Raw genomic sequence first — 11,444 nt, forward strand, 5'->3', positions numbered from 1 at the left:
CAACCTCATCCCCATTCCATTTTTAGGATCATAGATAGGAACCAGCATAGGATGCCACAACAGTTTAATGGGTAATAGCAGGCTTGGCTAAGATGCTTTTAGAAGCAATAAGAGAGGGAGAGGTGTTGGAGAAATTCTATGAGTAATATAAATAAGATTTGACAGCTAACTGAATGCAGAAGGAGGGAAGTCAGAAGGTTTTGAATATGGGAAACTGGATAAATGATAATACTACTGACAGAAATAAGAAACTTATAGGAAGAAACAAGTTTAATGGGGAAAAAAGACTGAGCTGTGGCATTGGTGAAACATGCATGTTGAAAATGATCTTCGAAAGTTTAGAAAATTATGTCTGAAGCCTGGGTAAATATCAGGCAGGATATAGAGACTTGGGAGTCACCACCAAAGAAATTCTAATGGAGGTCACACAGTGAATAACACTGAGTGTGGGAAGGAGAGAGGTAAAGGGAGAATGTGGGAATGATAGAGGGAGAGAGAAGGAAGAAGAGAGAGTCAGAGAGACAGTGAGAGAGTGCTACAGAACACAGTAGAGAGAGAGAAAATCAGGGTTATCAGTCTTTGAAGTAGAACCAGGAGAAAATAATTTATCTGAACATGAGAGAAGAAAATCTATACTATGAGCAATAGCACATTTGTGAAGTTAAATTGATCTCTGGCAGCTATTGCCATTATCCCTGAAGAGGGCACAAAACTCTTCCACTTGGGGGCTTCCTGTAAATAGCAGAAAACCAGAGAGGGACCAGAATTCTGGTGCTACGCAGGCTCATCTCATTATGATAATTTCCATTTGTGCTTTTTACTCAGGGAGATGAATAGATTTCATTGTGGCAGAGTAATTGAGTTCTAGGAAGTATGGTTACCAGGGTGATTTCTCCCTGTCTGTTAATCTTCCTCTCTTTTTGGTGACACTCCCTACCTCCAGGAGAAATTTTTCTGTACTCCTTTTTGCTTCAAAATGATTTTAGTCCTAGGCACAATATAAACTTAAAAGCAGGGCAATGATGATTTTATGTTATAGCTGTAATGTTATTAACGTTCCCTTTGTATCTTCTTGGGGATACCTTGGCTAGAGGTTAAGAGCCCCTGGCAGGTAGTGGCTGTTGGACCAGAAGGAAGAGATGGTTAATCAAATATAACAAATGCTATAAAGTGATGAAGACGGGAGAGGAATGAGAACAGGCTACTGAATTTGACAGTGAAGATATCATTGATGACTCAGAGAGGATACTTTCAGTAGACTGGTGGAAATGGAAATCAAATTGTCAGAAGCAGAGAAGACACTGGGTGATAAAGAAGAAGGTAAATTGGGACTATTTGGGAACATCTTAGAGATATTTAGTGGAAATAGGATGAGCTTTCACCAAGGGAGTAGCTCCGTAGAATAGTTGGTGGAAGGCATTCCTAGGATTGTGATGCTCTAATCATGTCTAGAGGCAGAGATGAAGCAGCCAATGAAAATCAAAGATCCTTTAGAATGAGACAATGATATTTAGAGTCACACATCTAGTAGAAAACAGGAGGAGGGCGGTAACAAAGAACACAAATGGATTAGGTTTGGCAATGAGGATGCTTGGAAGAGGAGAAAAGAAGAGTGATACTTTTGAGAAGTTTTAAGGAAGGGAACAAGGAATTTCCTCCCTAGGATGAGTGAAATGATTATTAATAACCAATGATTTGGAGAGATGCAGAGTTCTTCTCTTTTTCTAAAGTCCTGATTTCAAAATTTCAGTCTTCTGAAGAACATTACTGGTGAGATTAGATTAACTTTTTTCAGTAATCTTATTCAGACCCTACCCAGGTGGGGAAGCCATAGTTCTCAGAATTGGGTGGGGACAAATTCTTTGAATAGATTGCCCAAGGCTGGGGTGGTCTGGGTATAGAGAGAGTCCCTGTTTGACTTGAGGTCACTCTCAGCTCCTCATTGTAACAACTCTCCCATTAATAGTTAACCAATCACAGTTGATTGCCACCCTTGGGAACATTCCTCTTCTAAAGGGCATATAAGCCAGTGAGCGTGCCCGCCCCAGCTGCATGATTGCCTTCCACATTCAAGAGATAACCACTGTCCCTTTTATTAAAAAATGCTGCCATTATTAATAAAATGATTAAGTTACCCAGAAATTATATCTCTCAAACTTTTTAAACATCACAAATGGTATCAATTTTTTTTTTTTTTTTTACCAAAATAGGAGACTAACCCAGCTATTATAATTGGTGGGGTGGGAAAGCAGCTGGGGATTTAAGGAATGAAGACAGGTTTTGGCAGCTGTATGGGAATTGAGAAAATAATAGAATGAGGCTCAAGAAGAAGCAGGGAAAGATAGATAAAAGTACTGTCCCTGAAAGAGAGTTGCTTGTCCCACTAAGACAAGTGGGAGGACAGGTGAGGATAGCTTCTGAGGGAAAAAAAATGTCTGGGATGTGGTATACTGAGCTGAGGTCATTTTCTAGAAGTCATAGGATGAGGAAGCAATGTGGAACAGGAGAAAAGACAGTGATGAGGGTCTCAAAGGACTCAGACACAAACCATTTACCATCTGGGTGACCTTGGACAAGTCACTTAACTTGTTGTTTATCAGTTTCCTGTAAAATAAAAGAGCAAGTTGACACAACTCTTGAGTGTCTTTTTCACTTGTAGATCAATGTGACCTAGGCCAGATCATCTGTGGGGACTGAGGAGTTGGAAGCTTGATGAGAGAGGAGAAAGCTAGGATCACTTGTAATAGAGAACTAGGACAAATAAAAGAATTGTTGAGTGTTCCTGTAGGTTCCATTGTGACTTAACAGCATGAATTTGTAAGTAATAATTCAGCAAGGTTCTAAAACTTTACTCTAGCAAAACTCAGCAATCTAGGAATAGCAGGAACAAGGAGAATTAAAGTCTTCCTTAAAAGAGTTGGAATGCAGCTACCCATCAATAGACTCAATCTCATATGCTGCCAAATAATTCCAGCTCTACTTTGATCTTCTCTTCCAGATTCCAGTCTTATCCAGAACAACTTCAGTAACAGCTTCTGTGAGCCAGCTCCATCCTCCAGCTTCCTAAGAATGAAGAACAAGTAATAAGTCCATGGTACTGAAAATAGCTCTATTTCTTTATATATCATCATTCATGCTGACATAATTTCAATAAAATAAAAGCATATCTTTGTTTCTCCCTGTTGGACATTGAAAGTGCAAGTTCTTCTGAGGATGATTTTCTTTTTGGTTCTTGTTTTAAATGTCCTATTTGCTACCACAATGCTATTTAAATAATCCATCTCTATGGCTTCTCCCATTTTAGTCTCCAGGCTTTTGATAAAGGGCCTTTCTTAGTACAATGCATGAGGAATGGTACTTCACAGTTCCTCATAAAAGATTAGAAGAAGCAAAGATATTAAGAATGTATCATGTGCATATAACTATGAAATGGATGAGGAGCTAAGCTAGGCTTGAAAGCTTTCCAGTTTACTTCATGTTAAGAGGATTTTTTTTCCAAGTCCTTTGGAAGCTGGATCTTTAGGTTTTCTCAAGATAGATTGTCATTTCAAGTCATGTTCCTTCATGCCTCATCAAATAGGCCCATCACTGGCAACTATTTACTGAGGAAATGTTAATAGATTATGGAGTATCCCTGAAATGTATTATTATTCATGTAGAAGCACTTCCAGATTTTACCACTGAAATCGGTAGACTCTCAGACCATTTGTATAGGGCCTTTCTATTACTTTCAAACATGACCTCCATTTTGCTATTGCCAGGATGTTATCTTTCTTAAAGAAAAAATGATGGCCTGACAGAATTTCTCTAGGCAAGGTATATTTTCTATTAATTACATTAATCAATCATCTTATAGTGGCAGAAAATGTTAGATAACAATCAGATTCCTGGCAATGCAGATCTGATGACATCAATAAGTTATGATTGAAAGAATTGCTTGCAATTCAAATGTTAGGTATACGGAATGTGATCTCTTATTCTGAGTTCAGATATTGTAATAACATGATATAGTCACACACACAGTAAACTTTTAACATGTAAAATTGGTGCATCTACCCTCTAATGATTTTGTCCAGTGGTAACCTCTTTGATTGGATCAAGAAGTAAATAGTGCAATTGGTTGATTAAATAAATTAGCTATGCCTCTAAAGGCTTTGAATAGATTGATCATTTTTAGCAATTAATTTTCCAATTGAACAGTCCAGACTGAGCAGAACTTTGTGGGACATACTGATATTGGGATGGGGTAATATTTCTCTTCCCCCACCCCTCCGTTGACCATCTAATCAGAACTAATGTACTTACAGGAGAAAAGTTAGCTATTTCAGAACCTAGACAAACTTATGGACAGACATGGATACAGAAAGATAGTGACAATATGGAGGAAACAGCTTCAGGGAGAGGAACTGCTTTGAAATAGAGACAACCATGAGATAGGGAGTCACAGAAGGAGAAAACACACTGGAAGCATAGGTGAGTGTTCCCCCTAACAGAGATATTGCAATCAAAGGGAGTTATACAAGAGAAAAAGGTCTTCTACATCATGTAATACCAGGGATTATGAATTAACATTTGTCACATATTTTCTACATGTGTACTTTACTTTGACTGTACTCCTAGCTTGAGTTACTCCCTTCCCTGGAAACTCTGTTTGTGTATGGGAGTATATATTGCAGGCTTCATGGAAGAATAATTTCTAGCATCTGTTTATATTATATCATCTTAATAAACATCTTCGAAAAATTTAACTACAACTTACTGGTTCATTGTTAATGGGAAGCACACTAGTGGGGGCTCATAAACTACATTATTAGGAATGAAGTACCTCAGTGTTTCCCTTAGAATATGTATCTCTTCTGGGGATCTGATCTGTAAAATAGAAATGATATAATCACTACTTCCTTAATGGAATGCTTCTCAAAGTACTATGAAAAAGGAAGCTTTTCCCATATGTATATAGAAAAAGAGACAAGAGGGAAAAGTGAGGTAGAAGAGAGAGAAAAAAAAGTAAGAGGGGAGAGAGGAAGAAGAGGAGGAGGAGGAAGAGAAGGAAAAAAAGAGGGAGAAATGAGGGAGAGGAAAGCAAGGAGGAAAAAGAGGGGAAAGTGAGAAAGAGGAAGAAGATGGGTGAATAAAGAGGAAGGCGGAGGATGGCAGGGTTGGAGAAAGGAGGAGGGGAATGAAAAGGAGTAAGAGAGAAGAGAGGAGAGGGGAGGGGAGAAATGGGGAGGAGAGGGAGAAGGAGAAGGAGGAGAAGGAAAAGAAGAAATTTTCAGTCAGTTTACATACATTATTGAATCATCACTGCAAGCCTGTGAGGGAGATGTTACAAGGCATCACCATTCCTATCTAAGTTTTGCAAGGACTAAGAATCAACTAAGGGTGGGGAGGTGTGACTTTCACACTCACTGTGTGACATAAGGTGTCACAATTATTTGCATCCAATGTTGGGGAAAAGATAAACCAGTCCACTCCTCTATCCTAATTTCCCTTCTGATGACCTCAGTCTACCCTTTTCCTTTTGTTATAAAGAACCTCCCAATATGTACCAATTGTTATGATTTGAAGGTGATTCATCTCTGTTTAAAGCATAATTTCAAATATCAAACTTTTTGGGGGGAAAAGCTGAGACATGTAATTACTGCTTTGCCCTCCTGGTTAACTTTGTTAGAGTAAGATTTGTGCAGAAGGGGTACCTCTGTGTGGGGGTGGGGTGGGGGAAGGGCTGGGTTAATCCCTGAGTGGTCTCATTAGTGCTACTTCTCATAGCAAAGCTAAATTCTTTTTTTAAAAAACCAGAAATTCATCATTTAAAATCATGACATATGTCTAGATATCATACCTTAGAAACCTTCATCTCTACTGCTCATGAAGTCTAATGAAATGCTTTGTAACATCACTAGGGGCAGACAAGATGACATACCTAGTGCCTTCACTATGCAAATCAATTAGCAGAGCTAAAATGATGTAGACATTATTCAGTTGGTGTTTCATCAGCATAATGTGACATCTGCCAGATTCTCTCTGCTGTCTAAGCCTAGCATGTCCTACTTCCTTTTACACAAGACTACCATCAACACTGAACTACTCATCACTTTCTAGATATGTCTTTCCCACTCATATGTCACTATCCTCTACTAGACCATAAGCTCAATAAGGGTAAAAATCATGCATTATTTAGTCATTCCATTCCATTTTGTCCATCCCACCCAGCTTAGCATATCATGTCATCATTGCTGTTGTTGTTTTCTATTGATTTGAGCACAGTTATTATTTTAAGAAATGTTGAAGTTGAAAGTGACCACCGAACACTGATAAAGATGTTGATGACAGCTGACACATTTACGATGCTTTAAAGCTTGCAAAGCACTTTCTATTCACCTGCCATTAGAGCTTCATGGCCCTCCAGTGAAGTCATTTCAGTTATTATCTCCCTTTTATAAAGTAACAAAGCATGGATCAAGGAGTTAAAGTGATTCTGCTAAAGTCACATAGTTATCAAGTGCCAAAGGCAAATTGTAAATCCAAGTTAGTCTTAAAGATGTCAACACTTACCACTGTACTCTAAAGCTTCAAGGCTACTTTTATCCATGCCTTTAGGACAGAGATTATTCATTCTGCCTCCAACGCAGTATGAAGAAACTACCATGGAATTCCATACTAAGTAGTCCAACCCCCAAGGTAGAGTTGACACAACACGCAAAATAACTCAAGATCCTTCCAAACAAGACCCAGGAGAAGCCAGATTGCCATTAAGGCATGCTGCATTTCTATAGGTAAATACATTGCATCCAGAGCTGTCGTACTGAACTGATGTTGAATTTATTTTAAAAGTATGTTTCCAATGAACATCAGAGACTTGTGCCACCCTTGCTCCCTTTCTTTCCTTGACAACCATTTGAGAGACCTAAGCTCTTTCAAGTTTTGTAGAGTATGCATGATAGTAGGAAGTAGGGAGAATGGTGGCTCAGTGTCTATGTGGTACCATTAAGGAAAAGTGTTTGACTGTAAAAAATGCTACGCTGGCCCCAAGAATAACGTTTTTTCAATTGTTACCTGTCTACTACATTATGTGCGTGTTTTTAAAAAAAGTTTCTGTTTGACAATTTGTAAAAAATAACCTGTTCAAGAGCATTTTCCTTCTCATGATTGGTGATGCTGGCTCTGATTTCTTTTCTGCATTACTGGCACAAGAGATTCCCATACTAGGTAAAATAAATAGGTAAAAGCACCAGGACTGAACTCACTAGCTGTCTTCTAATTCAGTAAGCATTTCCTAAATTCATAGAGCTAATTACTGGCAGAGTCATGGCTTCAAATCTGATCTTTTGACTCTAAATTAGATATATTTAAGTTTATTTGTGTTGTGGACCTATTGTTTCATCTGGAGAAAGCTGGGGATCCTTTAGGAGACTAATATCATTATTACTATTTTGTTATTACTGATATTATTATATGGATAATATATCATCATCATTCTAATTATGTATGCATAAAATAAAAATATAAAAATAAGAAAGGAAACTAATTATATTAAATGCAGTTATCATAACATTTAAAATAAAAACAGATGTATGGACCTCAGCATTCAGGGTAAGAACCTTTGCTGTAAAAACAGCATTTTTTCTATTAGATCATGCTGATCTCGCAGCTACCCAGGGAAGGGATAGTATTCAAACAATTAACTAATTAACAAGCATTATTTAAGCATTTATTCTATGACAGGTACTGTGTTAAGAACAGGGGAAACAAAGAAAAAGCAAAACCATTAACTATCTTTAGGAATTTACATTCTAATGAGGGAGATATCATGTACATAAAAATTTACATGACAGATATATGCAGAGGAGATGGAAGGGAACCTGAGAGACAAACCACCTTTAGCCAGTAGGACTCATTTTCTGCAAAAGGTGATATTTCACCTGAGCCATGAAGGAAGCCAGTGATTCTTAGAGAAATGGTAAGAAGGGAGAGCATTCCTGGGGACAGCCAGGGTGAGAAGCAGAGAGAGAGAAGAGAGAGACATAATGTTTATCAGTTATTGAATAAAAGGCTGGATGATTTATTTTTCAGGCAAAGAACATCTTAAAAGATATCACTTAGCTGAACTATAAACAGTTGAAACGTATATAGGACTTTTAGGTTTGCAAAGTTCTATAAATACATTGAATCACATTGAATTGTCACATCAATACTATGAGGAAACTGCCATAATTATTTACAGATGAAGACATTGACACTCAGAGTTGATGTGATTTATTAATAATCACACCAATTTTAAGCATTCACGGTAGCATTTGAATCCTGGACCACCTAACTCCAAAGGTCAATGCTTTTTCCACTATATTATGTTGCTTTCCATAACTTAGCAGAGTCTTTTGGCAAAAAATCCAGAGGACAAAGAGCCAGAAGACATATCTCTTATATTTTTAATTTACAAAATTATGAATGTATCCTGTTTGGGAATAGGTAGGAAGATGGGGGCTCCATTATTTTATATAATCAGAAGAGTGGGGAACAAGTCCTGAAAGAGGATTGGTACCAAAAAAACCATCTTTGTCACCAAAAAGGATAGTGGCGCCACAGTGGCTCTTAGGGGTTGTCGGTTCTGAATAGTTCCAAACTTTCCCACTCATTCTGGTCTTGCCAATTTTGCTGTGAGAAAAGTCACCACGAGATCATCCCATGGGGCTGTTGCCAGAGTTCAATGTAGCTCATTCTGACATGTCTTTAGAAAAGGAGTCCTTGTACTTGAAATGGAGAAGGGAAAAAAATGTGACCTACATTTTCACTTGTTAAGATAATAAGAAAGTCAGTGCCAGCATGGGAGCCACATGGTAAAATAATAAATGTGTTCAATGGTGACATATTCATTCCATAAGCCAACATAATTGTACTTCCAGTTAACCAATTATAGGGGTAACAAATCAAGTTTGGGACTCATTATGCACCCAAAGGTTCCCAGAAACTTGATGTCATTGAAATCATAAAGCAGAAACAATATACGTGTTCCTCCCCCTACAACACAGTACTTGGCTAGGTCATCCCACCTAGGTTCATCTGAATGTGAAATTCACTGAAAGTAAACTTCCTGTCTTCCATCCCTGCCTTGAAAATGTGTTCATTAATGTTCTGTACTCTCGTTGGATTTTCTCATTGCATTATTAACTCAGCTACTAAGTACAGCTCAGGCCCATTGAAATTCCAAGGGAGCTATGGTGTTTGCTTTTTATGTTTTACTGCCTTCTCACATGCCAGGAAAAATAATTTGAGCATCAAAATAAAATAAATTATGACACTTCACATTAAATATGAATTTGTATCTATTAACTTCCCCTCAATATAGTGGCATACTATGGAATGTGTCTTGTGAATATTTGGTGTGAGCAGGTTTGGAGCTTAATTATAACTGATGTATTCTCGCTTACTCTTTTCTCAAGCTTTGCTGCATCAAAATTCTTTCCATATTCATGATGGAACTATCAGAACACAGGAGCCTTCCACCTTGCCTATGAGTAGAAATACAGCCAAGACTCTGGGCTTAGAGATATGTAAGAAAGCTCACAAATAACAATGAAATGGAAAAATAGAGTGGCAAAAATCCTACCTGCGGGGAACCAGCAAAGCTGGTTTCTAGGGCCTCATCTGGAATTGGCTAGGATGACATATGCTCTTGGAGAGGCACCTCACTGTTTTGGTTACCTCTCTTCATCATCTGTAAAATGAAGAAACTGAATTAAATGCTAATTAATATCCTCTCCAAATTTAATATTCTGTGACTTTTGGAGGAGGTATCAGCCAATCTTATGTGGATGTTTTGAGTAAACAATAAAATAATGAACATGACAGTATTATGATATAAATGAAAGCACCAGGAATCTCATGGTTGATAAGAACATCACTAGTCAATTAACCCAACATACATCTGAGCAAACATTCATGATGTGACATTTCTTAAATGTGGACAGTCAGCCTTCCCTTGATGATCTCAAAAGATGGACAGTTTACTGTCACTTAAAACAGACTGCCTTCCTGAGGTATTTTGGTAGAGTTCCAATTGCTAGGAAGCCTTCTTTCTGTATATTGTGCTGAAATCTCATAAGAGATGGAAATTTCTAAATTCTTTATCCCATAACTTGTCTCTTTGTAATTTTATATGTTTATAGTAACTGTCCTCTAAGAGAAATAAAGTCTATCTCTTTTATGGAAAGAGGAGCTCTAATACTTAAGATATCAGTCACTTCACAGATTCTTTCAGTTGCAATGGCATGACTTCATCCCCTCACCATCCTTGGTAGACTTCTTGAAATGATCTTAATTATTATTACTGTCTTCCTAGAATGTGTTTTCATAAGTTAATCTTGGTATAGTGGATAAAGAGTGGTCTTTGGATTCTTGAAAAATAAAGTTTCTGCCTTTGACTCACATAGGTTGCATGACTCAGCGGGAAACATTAAACCTTCTACTTCCCTAGATCCCTCCCTAAGACTCTAAAAAATTGAGGAGAAGGTGTTGACATTGATAAATGTTTCAACATTTAAACGTAAAAATGTTTTAACATTGTTAAAATGACTTTCTTTTTCTAACCATTCCTTAAGTAAGAAAAGCAGCTCACTTCCTTTGATATCTGCCAGAGGAGTATAACTACTCTTGTTTTAGACATAATACAAACCATAGTAAGATCACATTACAATGGGGGGAGGGGAAGATATGCAACTTTGAATCATATTATGCTTATTTTTCCCAAATTCCATTACTTTTCATATAATTTTAATAATCATCATGTGTTCTCTATCCTGTACCTTGTGAGATGATGGCAAAAGTTAATGAGGAAATATCAGGACAAATGTAACATCTTGCATTTGACTTTTAAAAATCAACTGCATAGTTCTTGAATAAGCAAAATATATCTTATAATAACGATAATAATAATGGTTGCCATTTGTCTAGCTCTTTAAAGTACACAAAGTGCTTTGAATACATAATTTCATTTGATCCACACCATAATCATGTGAAATAGATACTATTATTATCCCTATTTTATAGATGTGGACAATAAGTCTGAGAAAGGTTAAGTGACTTGCTCAGATAGATAAATAGTTAAAGGAATATTTGAACTCAGGTCTTCTTGACTCAATTTTCCAGCATTCTAACCAGTACAGAGACTTTAAGCACCTGAACAGCAGAAATTTCTTTCTTGCTTTTCTTTCTGTCCCAGGCATCTAGTGCAGTGTCTGATTCTTAGTAGGAACTTAATAAATGCCTTTTGATCTGTTGACTACACTATGTGATAGCCTCGTAGATATAGCATTTGTGATAATGGAGATAGCACTGGATAGAAGTCAGGAGAAACTGGGGTGGGAATCCTGCCTCTGTCACTTACTAGTAAATTATATGATGTTCAAGTTACCTGACATTTTTGAGTTTGGCATTCTTAATCTTTT

General features: G+C 37.3%; 1 long non-coding RNA gene across 1 annotated transcript; it reads left to right on the forward strand.

Moving 5' to 3' along the window:
- The first annotated feature begins 1,518 nt into the window (after positions 1 to 1,518).
- Positions 1,519 to 3,176, forward strand: LOC140512576 (uncharacterized). The gene is made up of 2 exons (XR_011969833.1): positions 1,519 to 1,770; positions 2,999 to 3,176. It is a non-coding gene; the product is annotated as an uncharacterized lncRNA (long non-coding RNA).
- The last annotated feature ends 8,268 nt before the right edge of the window (positions 3,177 to 11,444 follow it).

The sequence above is a fragment of the Notamacropus eugenii genome, chromosome 6 (assembly GCF_028372415.1).
Source record: "Notamacropus eugenii isolate mMacEug1 chromosome 6, mMacEug1.pri_v2, whole genome shotgun sequence".
In the NCBI taxonomy this organism is placed as follows: domain Eukaryota; kingdom Metazoa; phylum Chordata; class Mammalia; order Diprotodontia; family Macropodidae; genus Notamacropus; species Notamacropus eugenii.